Source organism: Somniosus microcephalus, chromosome 4 (assembly GCF_052327205.1).
Source record: "Somniosus microcephalus isolate GS21.2 chromosome 4, FLI_Smic_1.0, whole genome shotgun sequence".
Lineage (NCBI taxonomy): Eukaryota > Metazoa > Chordata > Chondrichthyes > Squaliformes > Somniosidae > Somniosus > Somniosus microcephalus.
Window position 1 is genome coordinate 98,548,344 of NC_140990.1, and position 13,719 is coordinate 98,562,062.

Below are 13,719 nucleotides of genomic sequence, written 5' to 3' on the forward strand. Positions count from 1 at the left end.
GTATGCTCATCCCTTCCTCTCACAGTCCACTTCCCCCTCATCCCACAATCTCTTCTCACGTACAAGCTGCCGATGGTGTAAGCATGCACATCTTGCTTTCCCCCCCTCCCTTCACCACAACCCGACCCTTGTGCCTTTCTCCTTTCAGATACCCAAGAGCTGCCACCAGCACAGCCTGTCCGCAACATTGTGGAGGAGGAGAGTGAAGGAGAAGGAGAGGCACCGTCACTCGATCTGACACTCCCAGGCACCAGCTCAGAAAATGGTACATTAGAAGGAAGTATGAAGGCGTGATCTGCACGTGGTGAGTCACTGGGCACGAGGGGGCTGCAGCCAGGTCAGGGAGAAAGGGTAGCTCAGGTGCCAGCTCCCTGGAGGGCAAGCTCGCGCACGAGTTCTGCTGCTAGACAGACTGCATGCAGGGAGGATGTTTCCACTGGCTAGGGGGGGGGGGGGGGTCTAGAACGAGGGGTCACGGTCTCAGGATACGGGGTAGGACATTTAGGACTGAGATGAGGAGAAATTTCTTCACTTAGAGGGTGATGAACCTGTGGAATTCTCTACCACAGAAGGCTGTGGAGGCCAAGTCACTGAATATATTTAAGAAGGAGATAGATAGATTTCTAGACAGAAAAGGCATCAAGGGGTATGGGGAGAGAGCGGGAATATGGTATTGAGATAGAGGATCAGCCATGATCATATTGAATGGCGGAGCAGGCTCGAAGGGCCGAATGGCCGACTCCTGCTCCTATTTTTCTATGTTTCTATATTTCTACTCACAGAATCACACCTTTCAGCCAATGTCCCAAACTCCTCCATCACCATCCCTGGGTATGTCCTGTCCCACCGGCAGGACAGACCCACCGGCACAGTGGTATACAGTCATGAAGGAGTGGCCCTGGGAGTCCTCAACATTGACTCCAGACCCCATGAAGTCTCATGGTTTCAGGTCAAGCATGGGCAAGGAAACCTCCTGCTGATTACCACCTACCGCCCTCCCTCAGCTGATGAATCAGTACTCCTCCATGTTGAACTCCACTTGGAAGAAGCACTGAGGGAAGCAAGGACGCAGAATGTACACAGCTATTCAACCATGGCAGGCACATCACCCAAACACATTGCACCACACTCGCTGACACACTTCCCTTTCTTTTGCAGGCAAAGGTGGCTCATAACTGCCGGGAGCTGCAGCAGATGGGCAGAGGGGAAGCACGACTTCAGAACCTCACTGAGCTGGAGCAGACTGTGCTGGAGATGATTGGAGGGCCGTCACTGAAGCCATGGCGAGCGACGAGGTTGAAAGCATTGCTGATGATGGTATGCTCATCCCTTCCTCTCACATCCCACTTCCCCCTCATCCCACAATCTCTTCTCACGTACAAGCTGCCGATGGTGTAAGCATGCACATCTTGCTTTCCCCCCCTCCCTTCACCACAACCCGACCCTTGTGCCTTTCTCCTTTCAGATACCCAAGAGCTGCCACCAGCACAGCCTGTCCGCAACATTGTGGAGGAGGAGAGTGAAGGAGAAGGAGAGGCACCGTCACTCGATCTGACACTCCCAGGCACCAGCTCAGAAAATGGTACATTAGAAGGAAGTATGAAGGCGTGATCTGCACGTGGTGAGTCACCGGGCACGAGGGGGCTGCAGCCAGGTCAGGGAGAAAGGGTAGCTCAGGTGCCAGCTCCCTGGAGGGCAAGCTCGCGCACGAGTTCTGCTGCTAGACAGACTGGATGCAGGGAGGATGTTTCCACTGGCTGGGGGGTCTAGAACAAGGGTTCACAGTCTCAGGATACGGGGTAGGACATTTAGGACTGAGCTGAGGAGACATTTCTTCACTCAGAGGGTGGTGAACCTGTGGAATTCTCTACCACAGAAGGCTGTGGAGGCCAAGTCACTGAATATATTTAAGAAGGAGATAGATAGATTTCTAGACACAAAAGGCATCAAGGGGTATGGGGAGAGAGCGGGAATATGGTATTGAGATAGAGGATCAGCCATGATCATATTGAATGGCGGAGCAGGCTCGAGGGGCCGAGTGGCCGACTCCTGCTCCTAATTTTCTATGTTTCTATGCACAGGACTCAGATGATGACTTCGATGGGGTGGCCTTCAGAAGAAGGGTGATGGGCATGCTCACGGAAATGCCTGGTGCAATGGCAGGCTTGCCAGAGAGCCTCTTGTCAGTGTCAAGGAACACGGAGGAGCTTGGAGCCCATGATTTCCAGGATGGAAGTGTTGGGCAACGCCATTAGAACACATGTGGGCCCAACCACGATGCTGGGTGTGATGGGCGATATCGCAGCTTCCATCGCAGCACAGGCAGAAGCGACCCAATGACTGAGTGCTCACGCAGTCTCAGCCTGCTGCCACACAAGCTCAGACTGATGCCAGCGTGGCTGGGTTTACGAGTGTGGAAAGGGGTCTCACAGCAGCCCAGCAATCTGTGCCTGGTCTCCAATCGTCTTGGATTCCCCCTTGCCATTGGACCGAGACCTTGCTCTGTCTAGCCCGTGTGGTAACTGGTGTGCAACGGCCACCCCACGTTAAAAGAACTCACGCACAGGCATCTTCCACCCTTTAAAATGAAGTTCGGGACCTGGAACGTCAGGCTTCCCCACCTGTGACAGAGGTCCCGCATTGGACTCATCAGTCACCTGAGAACCCATTGTTAGTGTGGAAGCAAGTCATCCTCGGTTCCGAGGGACTGCCTAAGAAGAAGAAGAATCTGTGCTCCAACAGATGGCTAGGAATGCTGAGGCGCCCTTTTCCCCCCCGCCCCCCTCCCCCTCAACCCCGGGGGAGTGGCAGTGGCTCCGTGGAACAAGAACCTGCTGTCCTTTCTCAGGATGACAGCATTCCTACTCCACAGCACTGCCACTCCGCCAGTGCCCCTGTTCCTGCCTGTCAGCCAGCCCAGACTGCTGCCGCCCACGCCGAGGTGATGCAGCCTACAGCCGGGCCTTCTAGGCCCAGAGCTGCTCGAGGTCTTCTGGTGAGGCCATCTGCAGTCTCCCCCGTGGAAATTCAGCAGACTTCCACCAGCCATGCTGCAGCCACTGGGGTAGCACCGCGTAGGAGCACTAGCGATAGGCAAAGGATCACGAAAGACAGACACCAAGGGAATGCATGAGGGTGATTAGTTGACTTTGTTATGTAGTTTTGGATTGATTAATTTATTCATTATGTTTGGAATGTTTGTTTTGTGGTGGCTCTCATTTCAACATTGTGGCCAAGAGGACGCTGTGATGGTCCGTGACAGAGGGATGGTAAGGTGGGGAAGTGGTGAGCAACGGGGATCTGGGGTTTCATTCAGGGGAACCGAGTTCTGATGAGACGCTCACGGACAGCCCGTGTGGTACGGGGAACTGTCCTCCTCCTCCCTTCCTCCTCCTGAGGCGGTCGTGGAACTCAGGGTGGCAAGGGCTGCACCCTCATGATGGCCATGTGGAGGATGCAGCAGACCACCTCGAAATGGGACACCTGCGCTGGCGTGTACTGGAGGGCTCCTCCCGAGCGGTCAAGGCAGCAGAACCATGACCTTCGCACCCCGGCGGTCTGCTCGATGAGGTTCCTCATGGCAGCATGGCTCTCCCATTGTGTGAGTGGTGGGGCTGAGGAGGGGAGTCATCAGCCAGGTGTAGCGCGGACAGTGGCAAGAGGCAGAGGGTGATGGTCGAAGGTTGTTTTTGTGAATGGAAGCCTGTGTCCAGTGGTGTACAGCAGGGATCGGTGTTGGGTCCTTTGCTGTTTATAGTGTACATTAATGAGTTAGATATGAATATAGGAGGTATGATCAGTAAGTTCGCAGATGACACGAAAATTGGTGGAGTGGTAAATAGCGAGGAGGGAAGCCTCAGGCTACAGGACGATATAGACGGGACGGTTAGATGGGCAGAACAGTGGCAAATGGAATTTAACTCTGAAAAGTGTGAGGTGATGCATTTTGGGAGGACTAACAAGGCAAGGGACTACACAATGAATGGTAGGACCCTAGGAAGGACAGAGGATCAGAGGGACCTTGGTGTGCATGTACATAGATCCCTGAAGGCAGCAGAACAGGTAGATAAGGTGGTTAAGAAGGCATATGGGATACTTGTCTTCATTAGCCGAGGCATAGAATATAATGGCAGGGAGGTTATGATGGAGCTGTACAAAACGCTAGTTAGGCCACAGCTGGAATACTGTGTGCAGTTCTGGTCGCCACACTATAGGAGGGATGTGATTGCATTGGAGAGGGTGCAGAGGAGATTCACCAGGATGTTACCTGGGCTGGAGCGCTTCAGCTATGAAGAGAGACTGGACAGGCTGGGGTTGTTTTCCTTAGAGCAGAGAAGGCTGAGGGGGGACCTGATTGAGGTGTACAAAATTATGAGGGGCATAGATAGGGTAGATAGAAAGGAACTTTTCCCCTTAGTAGAGGGGTCAATAACCAGGGGGGATAGTTTCAAGGTAAGGGGCAGGAGGTTTAGAGGGGATTTGAGGAAAAACTTTTTCACCCAGAGGGTGGTTGGAATCTGGAACTCACTGCCTGAAAGGGTGGTAGAGGCAGGAACCCTCACAACATTCAAAAAGCATTTAGATGAGCACTTGAAACGCCATAGCATACAAGGCTACGGACCAAGTGCTGGAAAATGGGATTAGAATAGACAGGGCTTGATGGCCAGCGTGGACATGATGGGCCGAAGGGCCTCTTTCTGTGCTGTATATCTCTATGACTCTGACATCCCCTCTCCCCGAGCAGCCACCCTCGGGTTCGACGTGGTGGCTGGAAGATTGCTGGCACAACAGACTGGCGCAGGATGAAGGCCTCATGACTGCTGCCAGGATAGCGGGCATTCACCATTGTGATGTGCTGGGCGTGGTCGCACACTAACTGCACACTAAGTGAGCGGTAGCCTTTGCGGTTGCGGAACATCTCAGGATTGATATGCGGTGCCCGCAAAGCCACGTGTGTGCAGCCGATGGCACCCTGCACCGTGGCGAAGCCCAATATCCTGGCAAAGCAACATGCGCGCTCCTCCTGCTTCTGTGTGCAGTTGCAGTATAACGTGGATAAATGTGAAGTTATCCACTTCGGTAGGAAAAACAGAAAGGCAGAGTATTATTTAAATGGTGATAGATTGAGAAATGTTGATGTACAAAGGGACCTGGGTGTCCTTGTACACCAGTCACTGAAAGCAAACATGCAGGTGCAGCAAGCAGTTAGGAAGGCAAATGGTATGTTGGCCTTCATTGCAAGAGGATTTGAGTATAGGAGCAAGGATGTCTTGCTACAGTTGTACAGGGCCTTGGTGAGACCACACCTGGAGTACTGTGTGCAGTTTAGGTCTCCTTACCTAAGAAAGGATATACTTGCCATAGAGGGAGTGCAGCGAAGGTTCACCAGACTGATTCCTGGGATGCCAGGACTGTCGTATGAGGAGAGATTGGGGCGACTAGGCCTGTATTCACTAGAGTTTAGAAGAATGAGAGGGAATCTCATTGAAACGTATAAAATTCTGACAGGGCTAGACAGACTGGATGCAGGGAGTATGTTTCCCCTGGCTGGGGGGTCTAGAACGAGGGGTCACAGTCTCAGGATACGGGGGTAGGACATTTAGAACTGAGTTGAGGAGAAATGTCTTCACTCAGAGGGTGGAGAACCTGTGGAATTCTCTACCACAGAAAGCTGTGGAGGCCAAGTCACTGAATATATTTAAGAAGGAGATAGATACATTTTTACACACAAAAGGCATCAAGGGGTATGGGGAGAGAGCAGGAAAATGGTATTGAGATAGAGGATCAGCCATGATCATATTGAATGGCGGAGCAGGCTCGAAGGGCCGAATGGCCGACTCCTGCTCCTATTTTTCTATGTTTCTTCAGAGAGAAGTCAATGAAGTCCCTTCTCCTGGTGTAGAGAGCCTCTGTGACCTCCTGGATGCAGCGATGGACGGCGAACTGGGAGATGATAACTATGTCTCCTGCTCCAGACTGGAAGGAACCGGTGGCGAAAAAAATTGAGGGCAATGCTGACCTTGAGGGCCACTGGCAGCGCCGTCGTCGCCCTGCTCTCAGGCTACAGATCGGGTTCCAGGAGGTGGCAGAGTTCTGTGACCACCTCCTTGGCGAAGCAGAGCCTCCGAGTACACTGCTCCTGGCTTAAGTGCAGCTAGGAGAAGTGCTCTCGGAAGACCCTAGGTGGGTAAGGCCTCCTGCTGAGAGCCCTCCTGCCCCACCTCTGAGCATTGAATGGAGCGGCGTCGTTGACAATGGTAGGGTCATGCATCAAATCATTACCATTTTTGTAGCGCGCGCAGTGCGCAGCCACACTGCGGACCTGCCCAAAATGGCGGCCGCTGCGGGCCGCGCCGGAAGTGGGCAGAAACGAGGCGGCCGCCGTTTTATTGTCGAAACCTGCCTTAACAGCCGGCGCTAAGGTGCCGACTTTCAAGGAGTCGTATTGTCATGGCCCCTGGGTCACGCTGTTATTTAACCAGATATCGGGCAGTAAAGCACTGGTTATCACAGAAACCCCACAGTGCAGATAGAGGCCATTTCGGCCCATCGAGCCTGCACCGACACATATCCCACCCGATCCCCGTAACCCCTACACCAACACATATCCCACCCTATCCCCGTAACCCCACGTATTTAATCCCCCTAACACTAAGGGTCAATTTATCATAGCCAATCAACCTAACCCGCACATCTTTGGACTGTGGGAGGAAACCGGAGCACCCGGAGGAAACCCACGCAAACACGGGGAGAATGTGCAAACACCACACAGACAGTCCTCAGCTGGAGCATTGCGGCCAATTCTGCACACCACACATTAGGAAGGATGTCAAGGCCTTAAGAGAGGGTGCAGAGGAGCTTTACTAGAATGGTGCCAGGGATGAGGGACTTCAGTTACGTGGTGAGACTGTGGTAACTGGGGTTGTTCTCCTTAGAGCAGAGAAAGTTAAGAGGAGCTTTGATGGAGGTGTTCAAACTCATGGTTTTGATCGCGTAACTAAGGAGAAACCGTTTCCAATGGCAGAAGGTTCGGTAACCAGAGGACACAGATTTAAGCCAATTGGCAAAATAACCAGAGGCAACATGTCTTGCTGCAGTTGTACAGGGCCTTGGTGAGACCACACCTTGAGTATTGTGTGCAGTTTTGGTCACCTTATCTGAGGAAGGATGTTCTTGCCATGGAGAGAGTGCAGCGAAGATTCACCAGGCTGATACCTGGGATGGCAGGAATGACGTATGAGGAGAGATTGGGTCGATTGGGCTTATACTCACTAGAGTTTAGAAGAATGAGAGGGGATCTCATTGAAACTTATAAAATTCTAACAGGACTAGACAGACTAGATGGCAGGAAGGATGTTCCCGATGGTCGGGGGAGTCCAGAACCAGGGGTCATAGTCTAAGGATAAGGGGTAAGCCATTTAGGACAGAGATGAGGAGGAATTTCTTCACCCAGAGAGTGGTGAACCTGTGGAATTCTCTGCCAAAGAAGGCAGTAGAGGCCAATTCATTACATATATTCAAGAAGGAGTTAGATATATTTCTTGAGGCTAAAGGGATCAAGGGATATGGGGAGAAGGCAGGGACAGGGTACTGAACTTGGATGATCAGCCATGATCTCATTGAATGGCGGAACAGGCTCGAGGGGCCGAATGGCCTACTCCTGCTCCTATCTTCTGTGTTTCTATGAGGAAATAAAATGTATGCAGCGAGTTATGATGGTTTGGAATGCACTGCCTGAAAGACTGGTGGAGGCAGAGTCAGTAATAACTCTCAGAAGGGAATTAGATAAATTCTTAAAGGGGAATAATTTGCAGGGCTACGGAGAAAGAGCGGGGCAGTGGGACTAATTGGAAAGCTCTTTCAAAGAGCCGGCACAGGCAGGATGGGCTGAATGGCCTCCCGCTGTGGTGTATCATACTATAATTCTATGAAGGTAACCTCCTGATCGTAGGGGTCATGGGGTCCACTTATGAAGTGACTGGTGACACTGAACCCGAGAGAATATCACATACAGACATGAACTTTGTAATAGCCACCTATAAACAATCACAGTCCCAAGCACACAACACCCGTCGGTGACCAGAGTATTGTGTCCAATTCTGGGCACCACACTTTTAGCAAGGATGTCAAGGCCTTGGAGCGGGTACAGAGGAGAATTACTAGAATGGTACCTAGGGTTGCGGGACTTCAGTTATGTCGAGAGACTGGAGCAACTGGGGTTGTTCTCCTTAGAGCAGAGAAGGCTGAGGCAAAATTTAATAGAGGTGCTCAAAATGATGAGGGATTTCGATAGAGAATATAAGGAGAAACTGTTTCCACTGGCAGGAGCATCAGAGGACACAGATTTAAGATAACCAGCAAAAAAAAAGAGGGGAGATGAGCAGACTTTTATTTTTAACACAGCGAGTTGTAATGATCTGGAATGCAAGAAAGACTTGCATTTATATAGCACGTTTCACAACTACCAGACGTCTCAAAGCACTTTACAGGCAACAACGTACTTTTTGAAGTGTAGTCACTGTTGTAATGTAGGAAACGCGGCAGCCAATTTGCACACAGCAAGATCCCACAAACAGCAATGTGATGAAGACCAGATAATCTGTTTTAGTGATATTGATTGAGGGATAAATATTGTCCCCAGGACACCAGGGAGAACTCCCCCCTGCTCTTCTTCGAAATATTGCTGTGGGATCTTTTGCGTCCACCTGAGAGAGCAGGCGGGGCCTCGGTTTAACATCTCATCTGAAAGACGGCACCTCCGACAGTGCAGCACTCCCCCAGCACTGCACTGGAGTGTCAGCCCTGGATTTTTGTGCTCAAGTCTCTGGAGTGGGGACTTGAACCCACAACCTTCTGACTCAGAGGCGAATGGCCTACCCACTAAGCCACACGGCTGAAAGGGCGGTGGAAGCAGATTCAATGGTAACTTACAAAAGGGAATTGGATACTTGAAAAGCAAAAAATTTGCATGGGGCAGAGTGGAACTAATTGGATAGCTCGCACTCAATATTCTCTCCTGAATGGCCTTCCTTCTGTGCTATGATCAGTAATTCATTCCACTTACTAACTTCCACTTTGGTAGAAAAAAGAGAAAGGCAGAGTATTTCCTAACTGGTGAAAGATTGGGGAATGCAGATGCTCAAAGGGACCTGGGTGTCTTTGTACATGAGTCACTGAAAGTGAATGTGTAGGTGCAGCAAGCCATTAGGAAGGCAAATGGTATGCTGGCCTTCATTACAAGAGGATTTGAGTACAGGAGTAAAGAAGTCTTACTCCAATTATATAGGGCCTTGGTGAGACCACGCCTGGAGTACTGTGTACAATTTTGGTCTCCTTACCTAAGGAAGGATATACTTGCCATAGAGGCAGTGCAACGAAGGTTCACGAGATTGATTCCTGGAATGGCAGGACTGTCGTATGAGAAGAGATTGAGTAAACTAGGCCTGCATTCTCTTGAATTCAGAAGAATGAGAGGGGATCTCATTGAAGCATACAAAATTATTACAGGGCTTGATAGGATGGATGCTGGGAGAATGTTTCCCTTGGCTGGGGAGTCTAGAACCAGGGGCCACAGCCTCAGGGTAAAGGATAGGCCATTCAGGACTGAGATGAGGAGAAATTTCTTCACACAGAGGGTGGTGAATCTTTGGAACTCTCTACCCCAGAGGGCTGTGGAGGCTCAGCCATTGGGTATATTCAAAACAGAAGTTGATAGATTTCTGACTAGTAAGGTGTAAGGGGTTTCTTAGATCGCAGAGGTCTCTCTCTCTAGAGGCCTCCCTCTTTTGCACAGTAAAACCTTGAGTGGTTCGACCCACTCGCCCCTTAGGTTCTATACACTGGACTTTGAGGCAGGAACTACAATGCAGAGAATACTCTATAGACCAGGTTTAATGAAAACCAGATGAAATTTTATTGCATAAAGGAAAAATATCAAACTGCAAGCCAATAAGGTACATGGGAGGGAAAAACAAATCATAACACAGTACTAACTAAGATAAATACAGGCATATTGTACTTTACAAAAGTCATCACGAAATGGGGAAACACACGGAACATCGAGGGACAACAACTCATAATTAATTACCCCTTAAATGCCCACCCCCTAAGCCTATCTAGATCAGATTATGAGGGGCCAGAAACATGCTCACCGATCCCAGTTAGAAACATAGAGGTTTTGAAGTCTGCGTTTTGATCCTCTCAGGCGTCCTGTCTCCACGCGGTCAGCGGAATGCAGCGGGCTGCAACACACATTCTCTCCCTCAAGGTGAAGATCACGGACAGGCTGGATGTCAGCAGGCCTGGACGTCGGTGCGAGGAGAGACCAACTGTTTTACCATTTTCATATGGATTTCGTCGCACAGCCCAGCTGGTTTACCGTTTTCATATAGGTTTCTTCCTATCTTGTCAGCATCCCGGGGTTGGTCGATGATCTCCCGACAGTTACCCCGGGGCTAGATGCTGACTTGATCTCCCCTCTCGGACCTCGATCCTCCGTCGTCTTTTCTCGGACTCTGAACCGATGCCGAAAAGGGCTGCGTTTTTCGATGGCTGGCGATGTTCTTCCTTCTTCAACCCTTCCTAGCCGGCCATTTTTCTTCGCTACTCCGGGTCCCCAGATACACTTCTCAAAGAGGCCTTATCTCCCGCCTAGATCAAGGTTAGTCTTTGTTCAATTTTTGGCGGGCTTTTAGCACAGCGGGGTAGTTATTATGTTTTAAACTACTTTGGGATGGCCGGTAATGGCCATCTCTGGTCTGGAATGACCCTGTATTGTTTTTAATGTCCTCTTGATGTCTTTAACGGTTCTTGATGTTCCCTCTATGAATTTGAAACTGTTTCCCTTTGTCTGGGTAAACATTTAGATGGCCTTTATCTACAGGCCGATCTGACTGGATCTGCATCCAATCTATATGTATGTGGTTCTGTCTGGTTTCGTTTTCTCCGAAACGGCCTTCCAGAACTTACTGTGGGCTGAATCCACAAAGGCTGTCTGGGGACTGCAGGAACCATTTTAAAGTGTCCCAAAAGCTGGTCACGGGGTCTGGTGGCCATTTTGTGTGCCATTTTTTTTCTGGGCTTCTTTTAAAACAGTCTTTAAAATTAAGGCCTCTTCTGCCAGTAGACCCTTATAGGACAATGTTCAAATTTTGCGAATCTTACAAAGGGCATCAAAGGATATGGCGATAGTGCCGGTGTATGGAGTTGAGGCAGAAGTTCAGCCATGATCTCATTGAATGGCAGAGCAGGCTCGAAGGGCCGAATGGCCTACTCCTGCTCCTATTTAATATGTTCTAAAACAAAAATTTGTGTGGCGGCGGAGTGAAACTAATTGGATAGCTCGCACTCAATATTCTCTCCCGAATGACCTCCTTCTGTGCTATGGCCAGTAACCCATTCCACTTACTAACTCACGGTGCAGCATCTCTCGAGAACAGAGGGTGGGATTTAAGGGAAGTTCCTCAGACTGGCAGGAAGTGGGAAGTGGTATTCCACAGAGATCCGTGCTTTTAGTTAAGAGATTTTAATACGTGGAACCTTTCCATCACGGAATTGTAGATTTTGTACCAAAGTTTCATTTAGGACTGAGGGAATTATTTTATTGCGAAATTATTTCGGCTGAGAGTCCCTGAATTAAGGGTGACAATCAGAGCCAGTGGCTCTTAAAGGGACACTGTCACCCGGAGTAGTCATCAGTCAGCTCTCGTCTTATCTTAGTTACATCAAGTTCACTGTACAAAGCCGATTTATTTGACAATTATACAGAATAATAAATTAGAACCGATTTACAGGGATGATTATCAGCAGAAACATATCCCGACTGTCAGAATGAACACGGTTTCAGTCCGGGATGTGATTAACAGCAGGATCCAACCTCCCGCAGTCACTTGTGAACTCGCTGGTGTCTCTGCAGGTGGGATGACTGAATGAAGCCCTTCCCGCACTCGGAGCAGGTGAACGGCCTCTCCCCGGTGTGAATGCGCTGGTGTTCCAGAAGGGTGGAGGACTGGTTGAATCCCTTCCCGCACCCGGAGCAGGTGAACGGCCTCTCCCCAGTGTGGCTGCGCTGGTGTCTCTGCAGGTGGCTCAGGTGCCTGAAGCCCTTCCCACAGTGAGAACAGCTGAACGGTCTGTGCCCGGCGTGACCGCGCTGGTGCAGCCTCAGCTCCTCGCAGCTTTTAAAGTTCTGCCCACAGTCAACACATTTACAGGGCCTCTCATCAGTGTGAATGCACTGGTGCTTCAGCAGGTTGGACGAAAATGCGAATCCCTTCCCGCACACAGAGCAGGTGAACGGCCTCTCTCCGGTGTGAACTCGCTGGTGTCTCAGCAGGCTGGACGAATGCGCGAATCCCTTCCCGCACACGGAGCAGGTGAACGGCCTCTCCCCAGTTTGAATACGCTGGTGTATCAGCAGGTTGGACGACTGAGTGAATCCCTTCCCGCACACGGAGCAGGTGAATGGCCTCTCCCCGGTGTGACTGCGTCGATGAATTTCCAGCTCAGACGAGTAAATGAATCCTTTCCCACAGTCCCCACATTTATATGGTCCTTCCCCGGTGCGGGTGCACTTGTTCCTGGCCAGGGCGCTCGATCGGCCGTTCGTGCTGTTCATTCTTTCCATCTGCACAGGCCGACGATATATATTCCCGACGAATCGAGCGATTCTGTTGGATCTTGACGTGATGTTTGGTTCGAGCTTCCCGACTGTAAATCCTCCTCTTCTGATACCCTGTAAAAGAAAGAAAAAGAAAGACTTGCATTTATATAGCGCTTTTCACATCCTCAGGATGTCCCAAAGTGCTTTACAGCCAACTAAGTACTTTTTGAAGTGTGGTCACTGTTGTAATGTCGGAAGCACGTGCAGCCAATTTGCGCACAGCAAGCTCCCACAAACAGCAAGATGTGATCATGACCAGATCACCTGTTTGTTTTTTAAGTGATGTTGGTTGAGGGATAAATATTGGCCATTGCACCGGGGAGAACTCCCCCCCCTGCTCTTCTGCAAAATAGTGGCCGTGGGATCTTTTATGTCCACCCGAGAGGGCAGACGGGGCCCTGGTTTAACGTCTCATCCCAAAGACAGCACCTCTTGACAGTGCTGTAAAGGTCGAGCCCACACAAACAATCAGGTTTACAGCCATTTAACAAAGTATAGAAGGCGAACTACAGGCCGCTGGCAGGCCAAGCTAGAGGTCAGTATCCCTGTGACTACAAACATGCAGAGATTAGAAACATAGAAAAATAGGAGCAGGAGTAGGCCTTTCGGCCCTTCGAGCCTGCTCCGCCATTCAATATGATCATGGCTGATCTTCTATCTCAATACCATATTCCCGCGCTCTCCCCATACCCCTTGATGCCTTTTGTGTCTAGAAATCTATCTATCTCCTTCTTAAATATATTCAGTGACTTGGCCTCCACAGCCTTCTGTGGTAGAGAATTCCACAGGTTGACCACCCTCTGAGTGAAGAAATGTCTCCTCATCTCAGTCCCAAATGTCCTACCCCGTATCCTGAGACTGTGACCCCTCGTTCTAGACCCCGCAGCCAGGGGAAACATCCTCCCTGCATCCAGTCTGTCCAGCCCGGTCAGAATTTTATACGACTATTCCAACGCTCTCCTGGCCGGCCTCCCACGTTCTACCCTCTGTAAACTTGAGGTCATCCAAAACTCGGCTGCCTGTATCCTAACTCGCACCAAGTCCCATCACCCATCACC

The 13,719-nt window shown here is 50.4% G+C and overlaps 1 pseudogene; it reads right to left on the reverse strand.

Moving 5' to 3' along the window:
- LOC147119564 (uncharacterized) overlaps nucleotides 1-12,850 on the reverse strand; it is a 124,943-nt pseudogene extending 112,093 nt beyond the window's left edge.
- Between the last annotated feature and the right edge of the window lie 869 nt (nucleotides 12,851-13,719).